Source organism: Oncorhynchus mykiss, chromosome 10 (assembly GCF_057628025.1).
Source record: "Oncorhynchus mykiss isolate SJ-2025 chromosome 10, ASM5762802v1, whole genome shotgun sequence".
In the NCBI taxonomy this organism is placed as follows: domain Eukaryota; kingdom Metazoa; phylum Chordata; class Actinopteri; order Salmoniformes; family Salmonidae; genus Oncorhynchus; species Oncorhynchus mykiss.
Genome location: NC_143031.1, coordinates 41986858 through 42002406, shown reverse-complemented (window position 1 = coordinate 42002406; position 15549 = coordinate 41986858). Strand labels below are relative to the sequence as shown.

Genomic DNA, 15549 nt, shown 5'->3' with positions numbered 1-15549 from the left:
GAGTTAGCATTTCGCGTTAGCATTTAGCGTTAGCATTAGCGTTAGCATCCAGCACGCAACATTAACAAAAACATAAAAGCCTTCAAATAAAATAATTTACCTTTGAAGAACTTCTGATGTTTTCAATGAGGATACTCTCAGTTAGATAGCAGATGCTCAGTTTTTCCAAAAAGATTCCTTGTGTATTAGAAATAGCTCCGTTTTATACATCACATTTGGCTACCAAAAAAAATCCATAAATTCAGTCCTCAAAACGCAAACTTTTTTCCAAATTAACTCCATAATATCGACTGAAAACATGGCAAACGTTTTTTAGAATCAAGCCTCAAGGTGTTTTTCACATATCTCTTCATTGATACATCGTTCTTGGACACATGCTTTCTCTTCTGAATCCCAGGAGAAAATGACCGCACCTGAAGATTACGCACAAATTTAGACAAAGGACACCGGGCGGACCTCTGGAAAATGTAGTCTCTTATGGCCAATCTTCCAATGATATGCCTACAAATACGTCACAATGCTGCTAAGACCTTGGGCGAACGACAGAAAGTGTAGGCTCATTCCTTGCGCAATCACAGCCATATAAGGAGAGAATGGAAAACAGAGCTTCAGAAATTCTGCTAATTCCTGGGTGATGCATCATCTTGGTTTCGCCTGTAGAATGAGTTCTGGGGCACTTACAGACAAAATCTTTGCAGATTCTGAAACTTTTCTTTCCAAAACTGTCAAGAATATGCATAGTCGAGCATCTTTTCGTGACAAAATATCGCGCTTAAAACGGGAACGTTTTTTATCCAAAAATGAAATAGCGCCCCTAGAGCTCTAAGAGGTTAAACAGGTCCACATTCACAAAGCTGCGGTGTCAGGTGGGTTACCAGGATGTGTACTCAAATCATGCACCGACCAGCTGGCAAATGTCTTCACTGACATGTTCAACCTCTCCCTGACAAAGTCTATAATACCTACATGTCTCAAGCAGACCACCATAGTCCCTGTGCCCAAGGATGCGAAGGTAACCTGCCTAAATGACTACCTACCCATAGCACTCACGTCGGTAGCCATGAAGTGCTTTGAAAGGCTGGTCATGGCTCACATCAACAGCATCCTCCCGGATACCCTAGACCCATTCCAATTTGCATACCGCCCCAACAGATCCACAGAAGACGCAATCTCGATCACACTCCACACTGCACTTTCCCACCTGGACAAAAGGAACACCTACGTGAGAATGCTGTTCATTGACGACAGCTTAGCATTCAACAACAACAGTACCCATGAAGCTCATCACTAAGCTATGGACCCTGGGTCTAAACACCTCCCTCTGCAACTGGATGATGTACTTCCTGACAGGCCGCCCCCAGGCGGTAAGGGTAGGCAACAACACGTCTGCCACGCTGATCCTCAACACTGGGGCACTTTAGGTGGGTACCTAGTCCCCTCCTGTTTTCCATGTTCACCCACGATTGCGTGGTCAAACACGACTCTAACACCATCATTAAGTTTGCTGACGACACAACGGTGGTAGGCCTGATCACCGACAATGATGAGACAGCCTATAGCGAGGAGGTCAGAGAACTGGCAGTGTCAATGTGAGCAAGACAAAGGAGTTAATCGTGGACTACATGAAAAGGCAGGCCGAACAGGCCCCCATTAACATTGACGGGGCTGTAGTGGAGCGGGTCGAGAGTTTCAAGTTCCTTGGTGTCCACATCACCAACAAACTATTATGGTCCAAACACACCAAGACAGTCGTGAAGAGGGCACAACAAAACCTTTTCCCCCTCAGGAGACTGAAAATATTTGGCATGGGTCCTCAGATCCTCAAAAAGTTCTACAACATCCCCACCGAGAGCATCCTGACCGGTTGCATCACCGCCTGGTATGGCAACTGCTCAGCATCTGACCGTAAGGTGCTACAGACTCTAGTCACTCAAATCATGGATTGTTTCCTCTGCTACCGCACAGCACGCACTACTGGAGCGCCAAATCTAGGACCAAAAGGCTCCTTAACAGCTTCTACCCCCAAGCCATAAGACTGCTGAACAACTAATCAAATGGCCACCGGATTATTTACATTGACACCCCCCTCCATTTGTTTTGTACAGTGTTGCTACTCGCTGTTTATTATCTATGCATAGTCACATCACCCCTACCTACATGTACAAATTACTACAACTAACCTGTTCCCCTGCACACTGACTGTGTATAGCCTCGTTATTGTTATTTTGTTTTACTTTTTTATTATTTTTTACTTTAGTTTATTTAGTAAATATTTTCTTAACTCCTCTTAACTCTTAACTCCTGCACGATTGGTTAAGGGCTTGTAAGTAAGCATTTCACGGTAAGGTCTATACTTGTTGTATTCTGCGCATGTGGCAAATTTGATTTGATTAGGGCTGGCTAACGCTACCACACATTAATGAACGTGTTTATGGCTATTTTGGATCTTTTGAATATTATTAATTTTTTTCTATTTTACTTCAGGAATGATGTTGAGCCCTGCTCTGATGTAACATTTCTCCTGTATGAAAGAATTGGTCAGTCACTCTCCCCCATCCTCACCTTCAGGTACTCCTGGCTGGCTGAATTAGTGTTATATAGCCTGTAGTTGTATTACCTATTTGAGCCAATGCAAACATAGCACTATTTAGGATATTTAGTTTACTCAAATGATATACTGACTCGCGTTTGAACAAAATCCTGAACATGGTGCACAGGAAGCCTGTTTATAGTGTCTGTATGCCATCTTTAAAAAAAAATACATTCTGAATGCACATTGTGAGTGAATAAAAGATCACATTTTGGAATATCCTGAGTCAGGCTGGATTCCAATAGGAATTAGACATCACTTTGCAAGCCAGCATAATGTGACTTGATGCTGGTTTAGTGGGTGACCAGCATACTGTATGTATCCAAAACACAGCAAAGGCTGGGTCACTAGGGCTGTTGCAGTAACCGCATTATCAGCAGTCATGAGTCATGACCGCAGTAAAATTCTACGTGACCGCTGAGTCACAGTAATCTCCCTTTATGCACTCAGGACTTGCGTTGGTAGTATCCAACTCGCTAATGGCCTGGTACTCAAGGCTCTATCTGTCCTTCTTACCACTCTGACATCAATGCAATCGAAAATCACATCAAACACTCAAACACAGTGACTATTGTGACTTTAAAACTCACCTCACTGTGATTGATCAATTTGAAGAAAGAAGTTCAACAACAGGTTGAAACTGAGTGGAAAACATGGTCATTGTTGATGTTGTTTCAAAGCCTAACAACGAAATGGACAGTACTTTATAAGGTGATGATTAACACATATTAGAGCTTATGCATAGGCCTATTTATGAGCCCAAGTCCCTCCAAAAAACAACATTAGAATAATGATTGTGCTATTCGTTATACGATACATATCCTACCGCATATTACACAATGCAGAAAAAACATTTTAAAAATGATTTAAGATGTCTTTAATTGGTCTAGCCTATATTTCAAAATTAAACTAATTCTAGTAATCCCCTTTTGAGTGTGGACTGTTTTATGATGCATACAGGATGGACTGGTTACCTTATGCTACGCTCCAGACTTTCTATCCATAAGTCTGGAAGAGAACGTATAGGCCTAGGTGATGCTGTTGGTTCATTGATTGTGCAGGGCGGCTTACAGAGTTAGCCTACAATAGAGAATTCATATTTGATTTTGAATAGCCTAGTCTTAGTGAATTTGTTTATAATTTCCTAATTAACAGGGAGACACAGTAGGCTACCTGTAGCTACAGAATATCTCACCACCGAGCGTTTCCATCTCCTCCCCTCTTTCCATGACTTTCTCAAGCACACAGAGTGGAGCTGTCAACAGTTTAGTTACATAGGTTTCATGTGAAAACATGTTTCGTTCGATGTTCCCAAACAGATTTCACAGATTTCACAAAATCAAGCACTTGGTAGCTTCAGGAACAGGGATGGGGAGTCCATGGCATACAGAGTATCACCTGTTCCGCAGAGAGAGGCTGAATGCTCCTCAAACACTGATTGGTGTGTGGAGTGAAACAACCAGAGTAGCTTTCCGCTCACTATTCCAATGCATATAACCTCTATTTTTTTCCTCTGCCCATTTGATATTGGCCCGTTCTAAATCTAAACTATTTTAACATATTAGTAAAGAAAATATTAAATTGAGAATAGTCTGATGGGCGATAATATGATGACTTGATGAGAGAACAGTAGCCTGAGGCTTTGTGTGCAACTTTCTCAAATCATCAATAGCCTGTAGTTGGATCACGCAGCCCATGTATGTTTTGATTTCTAACACATTCTAAGGTTTGTTTCATTCACAACTAAAGTGTCCAAATAACTCCAAATCTAGCGTAGCCTATAGGACCTGTTTCTTATGATCACTTTTACGCTCAACATAGCTTTCATATGCACACTCGCTCCGGAATGGGAAAAATCAAGTTAAATTATATTCTTCTTACTATTTAACAAAAAAATGATTACCTTCATTTAACTAGGCAAGTCAGTTAAGAACAAATTCTTATTTTCAATGACAGACAAGGAACAGTGGGTTAACTGCCTTATTCAGGGGCAGGATGACAGATTTTTACCTTGTCAGCTCGGGGATTTGATCCAGCAACCTTTTGGTTATTGGCCTAACGCTTTAACCACTAGGCTACCTGCCGCACTATAAAATAATATCATATAAAATAATGACAAGGGACTAATATCTTGTCTGCTAAATGAACAAGCCTACAGCCTATGGCATGCCACATAGCCAGATAACATACAGTAATAAGCCAGCTCATATTCTGTTCATCTTAAAAACATTTTCTTCATATCAGAATGTTTCTTTAAACCTACCTACCTAAAATAAATAATGGATTTATTGTGATGTTGTGTATTAAACTGATTTGTTAGACTTGTTCACTTGTAGATTTTCCAAAGGCTTGTACGTGTAGAGGCCATGGAGATATTTAATAAGGTATATATGTTTGCGCGGCATGTAGCCTAGTGGTTAGAGCGTTGGACTTGTAACTTAAAGGTTGCAAGATTGAATCCCCAAGCGGACAAGGTAAAAATCTATCATTCTGACCCTGTTCCAAGGCTGTCATTGACAATAAGAACTTGTTCTTAACTGACTTGCCTAGTTAAATAAAGGTCAAAAAAATTCAATTAACGGTCAATTAAATTGCGACCGGCACTCTTTTGCATGAAAACAACCAGCTGACAAAATGTAATGACCGCCACAGTGGTCACAATGGTCACCAGCGAAAACACAATGAAGGATGGTCACCAGCGAAGGCTGGTCACCAGTGAAACACAAAACTAAGGCTGGTCACCTGCCTATTCTGGTCTATGTTGTTTTTTTCAGCAGTGATATCAAGGGAATACGTGTCAAAATATATTCAGAATTATCCAGAAATGTTTGTGCATTGGCTATATTATTCACCACCTGAGGATAGTGGGAACTCAAAACACTGAACTAGATTGCTAACCCTAAATGTGATCATGATGCTACATAGACATGCAGACTTAATTGATTACTCTAAAGTCCTACAACAACTTTCCAGCTATAGGCCTATAAAGGCTACTTGATGTAGGCCTATCCACTCAAAATGGTGCACTCTGCTTGGCTCCGCTCTGCTGGCGCATCAAAACCATACTACATAGCCTACTCTGGTTGTAAAGTGGTGCTTTGAACTCAATATTGAGATGTAAGAAGTACATTATACAGTATATACACAGAACAGTGTGACTATTCTCTCTGTAACTAGAGCAACAGTACTTTAAGAACTGTGTTTTTCACGCAATTGCATTTTGAGCAACGATCATGTGGTTGTGTTTATTAGAATGCACCTCTCTCTCCTCCGTGGGCACAGTAGGGAGAGGGAGTGGCTCGCTCACACAGCAGCCGACAGCGAAACAGGGACAGGCAGATACTTTCATGTGGTTTATTTTTGGTCAATTGCACATTACTGTTTGAATAAATCATGATAATAAAAAAAATAAGCAAATTGTGAACAAAAAACTAACGTGACCAGCTACATATTTTTTCCACTGGCACACTAGCGGCCAATAAAACATTGGTGTCGCACTGCCAAGTCCAAGTGTTGTAAATGCAAGTGTTTTGGTTGCAGTTTTGAGGCCTGGATTGTGTGAAATGATTGAGAAGAACCACCATGTAGAGTGGGGGGAAGATGGAGACAGACACGACCATGTGGAGCAGTGGACCTACTGTAGTTTTTCACCTGAGGGTTGAGGTCAGCTAAAGGTAGAAGGATGGAAGTCAAAGGACAGCGAGAGGAGGCGAGAAGCATCGTGACTGGGAAGGTGCAGAAGTGCATCCCTTGTGTCTGAAATGGAGGGGTTGCTAGGATACAGGGGAACAAGAGAGGGGGGTGCTTTCTCAGAGCATACAGAGAGACTGGGAATGTTATGTTAGGCAGACTAGGGCAAATGATTGCCGAATACTTTAGCCTAGGATTGTATCAGTGGAGACTCCTTGGAGGAGGAAGGGGAGGACCATCCTCCTCAGTGTATTTCATAAAAATATAAATTGTGAAACGTTAAAAAGTTATAATTTTTATATAATACTATGCTACATATATTCACATCACCAAATAATTGTTTAAAACACACTGTTTTGCAATAAAGGTCTACAGTAGCCTCAGCAGCAATCTGTAGGGTAGCACCATGGTGTAGCCGGAGGACAGCTAGCTTCTGTCCTCCTCTGGGCATATTGACTTCAATACAAAACCTAGGAGGCTAATGGTTCTCACCTCCTTACATAGACTTTCACAGTAATTATGACAACTTCTGGAGGACGTCCTCTAACCTATCAGAGCTCTTGCAGCATGAACTGACATGTTGCCCACCCAATCAAAGAATCAGAGAAATAATCTAGTACTGAAAGCATAAGATACAGCTAGCTAGCACTGCAGTGCATACAATTATGTGTAGAGTTGACTCAGAGTGAAAGACAATAGTTTAACAGTTTTGAACATTAAGCAGAAGCAAAAGGGAGAGAGAGAGAGAGAGAGAGAGAGAGAGAGAGAGAGAGAGAGAGCTAGCTAGCTAAATTTGTTTGTATTTTTTTAAACTTCCACTTTTTTTTAGCTGCAAATTTCCAGCTAGCTAGTTTAGCCTATTCAAACCCCCAACTCAAACAGAGAGGGATGTTATGTTAGCTAGCTGGCTATTGCTATCTAACACTGGATCTCTTCCAAGTCAAAGTAAGCTTTTGGTTTTATTAATTTATTGCCAGCGGTGCCCGCAGGTGTAACTGCTAAACTGTTTTCTGACTACACTGTACTGCATGATTGTAGCGTGTTTACTAAAGCATTAGTTCAGCTGATGTGTTTTGCACTAAAGTCCGCAAGCGAAGAGAAAAGGTGACAGGAGGAGAAGAAAACGGAACGAAACGGGGATAAACGTACCAGAATTTGGAACTGTTATATCAGCTAGATGCAGGCACGGCACTTTCTATCACCTTGTTTACTAAAACGTATCTCGACCTGTGCATCTACATTGTAAACTTTAATTCATAGGCTCGGATGTATCAACCTCATGATGGGTACATGGAGAATTTGAGTATCATGTAGTAGCCTAAATGTATTGATGTTACATTGAGCCGGGTGAATGGAATATGAATGACAGTCATCCAATATGCTGTAATAGAAATAAGGCCATGCTCATTAAAAAAATATGCCTAGAGTAACACACAGGGTTTTGGGCTATATAGTACTGGTGCATCATGGGAGCTGAAACAGACATCAGATTTCCATGAGCCTCTCCCTATCTCACGGGCGAATTGAACCCGACACACTAGAACACACTAGGATGGTATCAAAAGGAGAAAATCATTACACACCACCTTAGCAGCTCTGTGTATGCATAATTTAAAGGGAAGATGTATCAGTAATTGGCAGGGCTTAAACATCTTGAGCTGAGGTAATTGAACAGTCTCCCCTCTAATGGAAGTGTGTCAGACATGGTCTTCCACCCATCAGACAGTGAGTGACAGAGAGCCAAGGAGAGAGGAAGGAGGGGGGGGGGGTTGAGAGAGGGAAAGGAGAATAAATGCAATTCCCTCTTATTATTCACTGGTCCTTGTAGCTGTGTATATGAAAATGTCATGATGAGCAGGAGCTGGGTCATGTTGCTCGACTGTCTAGCTACTGTGGCTTATTCCACTCCTTTTCTTCAGTATTCATCTTAATGATAAACCCGCTGTTAAAAGCTCCCGAGCAGTATTATTGGGTTTTCTGCTATGATCTTAACCCCCTTGACTATTACAGCAGCACCGTTAGTTCTAGTATTTCAAGCATCCTCCCATCTTCTTTTCTGCCCTAAAAGTGTAACCGTGCCTTCCTGCCTCAGCCGAGCAGTCATGTATTAACACTAGATGGGTGCTGTGCATTTCCAGTGAGGATTAATACATGAAAAATTGCTTCCAAGATACACCAAAGTGGGGTAGTGTCTCGAAGACAATCTTATGGCGTTGCTACCCTTTTCAACCACTCAGAAATGCTGTTGATTGGAGTCACATGGAGAGTTAAAGGGGAATAGGAGAGAGTTGTTGTTGGTCCCTCATTAATAATTTGATGGGTGCTTATATTTGTCCTATTTGTGTATTGACAATGTTTATTTTGCAGATGCCAACACTCCGGTGGGGTCACGGCAAGGGTCTGCCATTATTAATGACGATCCTAGAACAATTAGGGGTATGTGCCTTGCTGAAGTGAACATAAACATATATTTCATCCTTGTCAGCTCGGGGATTGGGAACTAGCGACCTTTTGGTTATTGGCCCAACGGTTTGACTACTAGGCTACCTGCTACCCTTGTTGAGGATGGTCCCATTGCACCTCTACTCTAATGCAGGCTGGGGCTGTCCAGTCCATTCATGAATCACTGGGGCAGGGAGGGAAGCGCAGGAGAAAACCACCAGCTCTCATAAATAAAGCAGGAAGCTGCTAGCGCCTGCCACTGAGTCACCCAGCACTGCTCCGTCTCCCTTACATAACCGGGGGGAAAATAAAGCCTGCAAACCTACCGCAGAGACCAGCGAGAACCTGCCACCACTGCATTCAGTCCAAAAATGAACCACTCTCCCACTGTTTCTGTCCACCTGGGAGTTACCCGCTCTATATCCGCCAAATGCTGCACAATGAGGAGAAATGCTCACTTTATTCATGAAAGGATGGGGGAGTTAATATAATGAAATGTTAAAGTACATTTCATTTCTTCCTATTGATTTAAGATGGTCATCTGGATTTGGGTTTAGCTATTGATTTGAGATGTTAGGGATGGGATGGTTATCTAGTGCAGGGAAATCGTTATATGTAATGTCTATATTGGATTTCAGCACACCCTCCTGGGGACACTCCAGACACCCTCACATCAAAATGCCACTAAAATGCCAGCAGGGAAATGGAGGCATTTTTCACAGACTCTACACTCTTAGAAAAAATGCTTCCTAAAGGGTTCTTAGGCTGTCCCCATAGGAGAACCCTTTAGGGAAAAAAAGGTTGTTCAAATGGTTATCCTATGGGAACAGCTGAAGAACTCTTTTAGGTTCTAGATATCACCTTTTTTTCTAAGAGTGTACCAACGTTTAAAAAAAATAATTAGCAGGATTGCTCGAGTGGTTCTTCATTATCGCCAGCAAATATCACCGGTCTCCGCTGAGCCACACCAGTAGATCTGCTTTCACTCTTAGAATGTCAGCTAGCAGTATAATGGCAGGAAAACAAATGTAGATTAAAATTAAATTATTTAAAACAAGCTGATTGTTTGTGCAGTTTTTTTTATAGTATTGTCACACGTAGTGGAATTGGAGCAGAAACTTTATTTCAATAGTGGGAACAACATCCTCTATATTTGATAGTATATCAAAGCACTGCCACACTAGCTGACTTGGGATGTGTTCCTCTCTTTCTTTTCATTATTTATTTCCATCCTGACAAGTTAATGTGGGGCCCTTTGATATGAACTCTTGCAGCGTGTTAGGAGTCTTCTCGTATGTCTGCCTTATGTGTTTATGGTGAAGGCAGATGTCAGGCTGGTACGCAGAAAACACTTCTAGAAATGTCACACTGACTGGTTTCATCCTTAAGTAGGATTCTTCTGGAAGAGAAGATTGTGGTCTATGAAAAAGTTCTGTAGTTTTAATGAAAACAGAAGAATCTTGTCAATAAACCCAACCGACCTTCCTCTAGTGAAACCTCAGTTGCACTCTCTGTGTGCGCGCACGTGTGTGTGTGTGTGTGCGCACACGTGTGTGGATGTCTTCGCCCACACAGTTATTGTGGGTGGTGAGGCACACCCTGCTGTGTAACATTGTCCAATGTGTTTCTTTCTGTTTCTACCAATAAAAGTGGAGCTCTGTCACTTTTAATACCACTTATGTGCATTTTTTACGTTATACTGGTATTGTACTGTACATCCACATCCTACTTCCCTATGTCCTCACTGTGTAGCCTAACATAGCTGTAACAGACAATATAATACTTTATGATATGGCAACAATCCATACAATTTATACAGAACTGAAATCACACATGGACTCTTGCAAACAAACACACACACACACACACACTCACGCACGCGCACACACTATCACTTCCAGAAATCCATATCATCCTCACATATTGAGGCACTTTTGTGTCAGTTGGGTGGATTCCAAAGAGTCCCAGAGTGATATCCGAGCTTCTATTTCCATCTCCATAAAAATGCAATGGCAGCCTAAATGACTGAGGAGATTTATGAAGAATCCAAGCAGCCGTAGTTCAGTTAAATTGGCCCTTGTTGTTCTACGGGTATCAAAACTGGTGCTGTTATTGAGAGTGAGTGCAGTGCAGGCCCGTGAATCAGGCACTGTTAGTTTGCACTGACACCCACCCTGTAGTCTGTGACTGACTGACATAGGAAACACATCAATCTATACTGAACAAAAATATAAACGCAACATGCAACAATTTCAAAGATTTTACTGAGGCACAGCTCATAGAAGGAAATGAGTAATTTGAAATACATTTATTATGCCCTAATTTATGGATTGCACATGACTAGGCATGGGTGCAGCCATGGGTAGGCTTGGCTCCCAAGTGGGTGGGCCTACGCCCTCCCAGGCCCACCCATGGCTGCACCCATGCCTAGTCGACCGGCGAGCCAGGCCCAGCCAATCAGAACACATTTTTCCTCACAAAAGGGCTTTATTACAGACATGCATCCTGGGCTCTTTTGTTTCAGCTCATGAAACACTGGACCAACACTTTACATGTTGCGTTGATATTTTTGTTCAGTATACATGGCTGCAGTGGACAGTTAAGAAATCAGGTCCTGTCAATGTGCTGATGGACAGGGTCTAACACCACGGTCTTTATTTACGTGACTCCTCTGCTCTGCTGTGGTTGGCTGGCTGCATGATGCTCCTGGAAATGTGATTTTTAAAGCCTCTTCTATCCGCTTTTTAGGATTTGCAGTATAGCGGATCACATCCATTTGAGTCTCGCCACGCTTAAGCTATCAGCAGCCCAATGGGATGCCCCTAACACAGACAGCCCTCCCCTTTTCACTCTGACATCATTTAGACTGGCGTAATACTCCCCGGATACCTTTCAAACACCTAAATCCATCTGCTAAGTGTCTTACCGTCGAAACGTCTGAACTGCTGGTTTAAGTTAATGAAATGTCCTAGTGTAAAAAAGATGAGACAGACGTTGCATCTCTGTCCTTGCAGCCTAACAGGCTATTTCACGGATTACCTGCTCACTCTGAAAATGATCAGGTAATTGGAGATAACACCACTCCAGTCTCCAGATAGTAGCATGTCAATGCTAATATTAAGTTGGCATAATAATTGGGCTTCAGATTGTCAAGGCACATTTAGGACTTCATAGCATCCAAGTTGTATTTTGTAATGCACATGAGAAAATGTAACCAAATGGAGACTTGGGAGAATAGGATTTTTTAAATAAATCCATTTGATGTGAAAAACAGCTCATAGACATTGATGATGTTTGAACGGTGTGAGGCAAGGACAAGATTATAGTTCCTGTGTGGTTGATAGGCATCAAAGTGAAGGCTAAAGACAGCGTCTTTTTGTTGCTTAATTCATGCGGCCACAGCAAGCAACCCTGTTTAAAATCCAATAGTTAAATCCAATAGCATAATAAAATCATTGTAAATGTGAAGGGGGAAGGGGGCACTTAAGCCCAGTATTTATAGGGTAACAGGCCATGGAGTTGCCATGGTAATTATAAAGCATTTCAATGCTGTTGATATACTAATGAGTGTCCATTTCATTAGGGTTGGATCCAATAGGCCACCTGCTCTCTCCATTCACTGGCCTGTTTTCAGAAGAGACCTTGTTCACTGCTGCTTTACAAATGGTTAAAAGAAAAGCAGCCTAATTGCACAGGGCACACTGTAATTTAACTCATTCAGTGTATGTTGATTTGAACGTTTTGATGGATGGTGAAATTGCCTTTCCAAGAACTGATTACAGATATACCACTAGCGCAGGGTATTCATAAAGAACATCGTTCTAAATAACCACTATACAAATAGGATGTAGCATTCCTACAATAAGGAGGTGTTGATCAATGCATGTGCTTATTGATTGTTATGTCTCTGGAGTCTACATAAAGCCCTTCGCCACTGTCATCCTGTTGTATGGTTTGCTTTCTAACTTGACATTATACAAGCTTACAAAAGCGAAGGTAATACGTAAGTGAATCTAGTTTGGCAGCATGTTCTGTAACCACCCATATACAGTAGACTTCATAGGGAATAAAGAAGCTGGTGAAGCTGGAGGGGGAGGCAGCAGCGACTGAGGAATCATGGGCTGTCAGAACCGTGTCTGTCTAAGCTTTAGGAATCCAGGAAGCTAATGCTGTTTGATGTATTAACCATGAGGGAGGGGGCAGTGTGTGTGTGTGTGTGTCCATGTGGGTACTGTGCGTGTGTATCTGTGCGTGTGCGTGCGTCTGTGTGTGTGTGTGCGTGTGTATCTGTGCGTGTGCGTGCGTCTGTGTGTGTGTGTGTGTGTGTGTGTGTGTGTGTGTGCGTGCCTGTGTATCTGTGCGTGTGCGTGTACAAGTAAAGGGAGGGGAGCTGATACTGTTTGATGTATTAATCATGCATTTGTGTGATTGAGAGGCTCTGTGTTAGGTTGGTTGGGCACTGAATACATCTTCAATCAATGTCTTATTTGGGTCCCTTTGCGTAAACACTTAGCATTATTCAGTGTGAAATAACATGGCTTATTTGTGAGCAGCATAGAATGAGACAGGTGTGGGTGTGCTTGGGTGGGTACACACGTGTGTGTGTGTGTGTGTGTGTCCATCACTTGTCAGCTTGTCAGTTCTATATTCATTTTATAGACAACAGCCTCATTGACAGACGTACAGTTGTGTTTTCTGATGCAGCCATGTTTTGATGTGTAATTGATGGGCTAGTTATTGGGAGACACACATAGAATGAAAATACAAATTAGTTTTAACTCTAGAGCTCTGATCAATTATTTAAAAGAATGGAGGGGCAACAGCCATTCATCCTACCCTGCCTATCACTTTCCACTATCTCTTACAGTACATCCCCCCCGGATCATATTCGTTATCTCATGCTATATAATCCTGTGTGATGACAAAAACGGTAACCCTGCAGGCCTAGGTGCACAATAGGTAGCAATTACAGCCAGCTACTGAAAGCCAATTATTTCTGTTGCTGCGTTGCTTTGCCACCTACAACAGCAAAGGCAATATTGCTTTGCTCCCATTATTAATAAGCATGCAGAGAATAGAGGATTCTCTTTTTTGAAGTCTTTGCCCACCTTAGCTAATAGTTTAAAGGCTTCAGTCTAAGGAATTCCCACTGTTTAACAGTAAATCAATGTTGTAGCCTGTGGGTTACAGGGACGTGTTTATAGTTTGGCACTTTAATTCACTGTAAAGGAATTGGATTTATGAGCGCTGTGATAACTTGTACCTCTAGAGACCCTAATGCATCCAACGTTGTTCATTAAAAGTTAAAGGTAAACTTGACATCGAATCAAATCAAATTGTATTTGTCACGTGCACCGAATACAACAGGTGCACAAGCCCTTAACCAATAATGCAGTTTTAAGAAAATATAGTTAAGAAAATATTTACTAAATAAGTAAAAAAAAAAAAAAAAGTAACACAATAAAATAACATTTACGAGGCTATATAAAGGGGGTACCGGTACCGAGTCAATGTGCGGAGGTACAGGTTAGTTGAGGTCATTTATACATGTAGGTAGAGGTAAAGAGACAATGCATAGATAATGAGCAGCGAGTAGCAGCAGTGCGCGGGGTTGTTCATACACAGTGAACTCGGATAACAACCTTTCCCCCTTATAAAACAGTACGTTTTGACATCTCTACATTGGCTTTGTCTTATGATCCTGTAAACTACAACCCTTATACACCATAGACAGTACAACATGTTTTAACCTCTCAGGACTACAGTCCCTGTCCTACTTGACCCTACTTACCACTAAATCCACAGCGATGAAGTTAGCTTCTCACGCATGCAGTAGTCTGAACATCAGGCACTCAAGTTGTTCCAGAAGCATCAGCAGTGTTTTTCTAACAGGAGATGACAGAATGGCCCTCAGTAATTATAGGGTTCATCGTTCTTTGTCCTCTGATGACCAGAATTTGACACGATGAGCCATGAATGTGTCACATAGGTTTCAAATGTGCTGTGAAGGGACATTGGGATATTGTGCTTAGGGACTTCCACCAACAGTGTTATTAGTTCAGCCATCATATAATCAGATCTGTCATCAATCTTATGCTGGACCTATTTCAACAATAACACATTATCCGACGGCCTAGCCTGGGCACTGTTATTAGTTATTGCATCCAACTCAATACTACTCTCTTTAAGACATACTGTGTTTCATTTTTAAGACCATAGCAATGCTCTCAGCAATCTTTTTAAAAAGACAGTATTACTGCATGTCTCTCCAGTTAGGTTGCTTGTGGCTTTGTGGCCAGATGATAAACCATTGGCGTGTTGGTGTGAGTTTATTTAACATACTCTGGGCACATCACTAGAGGAAAAAAGCTTATGTGATTTATGTTTTAGAGAGAGATATTCAAAATCCTGTCTTATTTACCATCAGAGCTTTACTGCACCCTGCTAACACGACCGCGAGTGAGCACTTCTCCAAACTTTTCACCCCAACATCCATTCCCACTTAATTGGAAATGCTGGATCAATGCTTTCTGATTACAAGGCTTCATTGGATAGTTTGTTTATTGTTTACGACAGTGCTTTTCAACCGTTGACCTGTGGTTTTCCTCACAAAACCTCTTCTTCTATGATGTGGCCTAGCACCCTTTCCCCCAACAGCCAACCCTGTCCCTATCGATCACTAATCAGCTTTTAATTCATTAAGTGGAGAAAGTTGCAGATTCATCAGCCTGGCATCTATCTGAGCCTGGCCTCTTCACAGCGTGCTGGATAAACACTAGTGATGCGCGGGTTGACTCATAACCCACAGTCCCCGCGGCTATATCCAC

General features: G+C 41.9%; 1 protein-coding gene and 1 long non-coding RNA gene across 7 annotated transcripts in view; one reads left to right on the top strand and one right to left on the bottom strand.

Annotated features, from left to right (window-relative positions):
- Positions 1 to 563, bottom strand: part of LOC149980017 (uncharacterized) — a 96059-nt gene extending 95496 nt beyond the window's left edge. For 5 of the 6 annotated variants that reach the window (XR_016484058.1, XR_016484056.1, XR_016484054.1 and 2 more), the window contains exon 1: positions 101 to 423. This is a non-coding gene — a long non-coding RNA (uncharacterized LOC149980017). Of the gene's footprint in view, positions 1 to 100 lie in introns of all 6 variants that reach the window. The other variant, XR_016484053.1, reaches the window with a different exon arrangement.
- Positions 1 to 15549, top strand: part of LOC110533892 (protocadherin-1) — a 94641-nt gene that overhangs the window by 51910 nt on the left and 27182 nt on the right. The gene's annotated exons all lie outside the window — the stretch shown is intronic.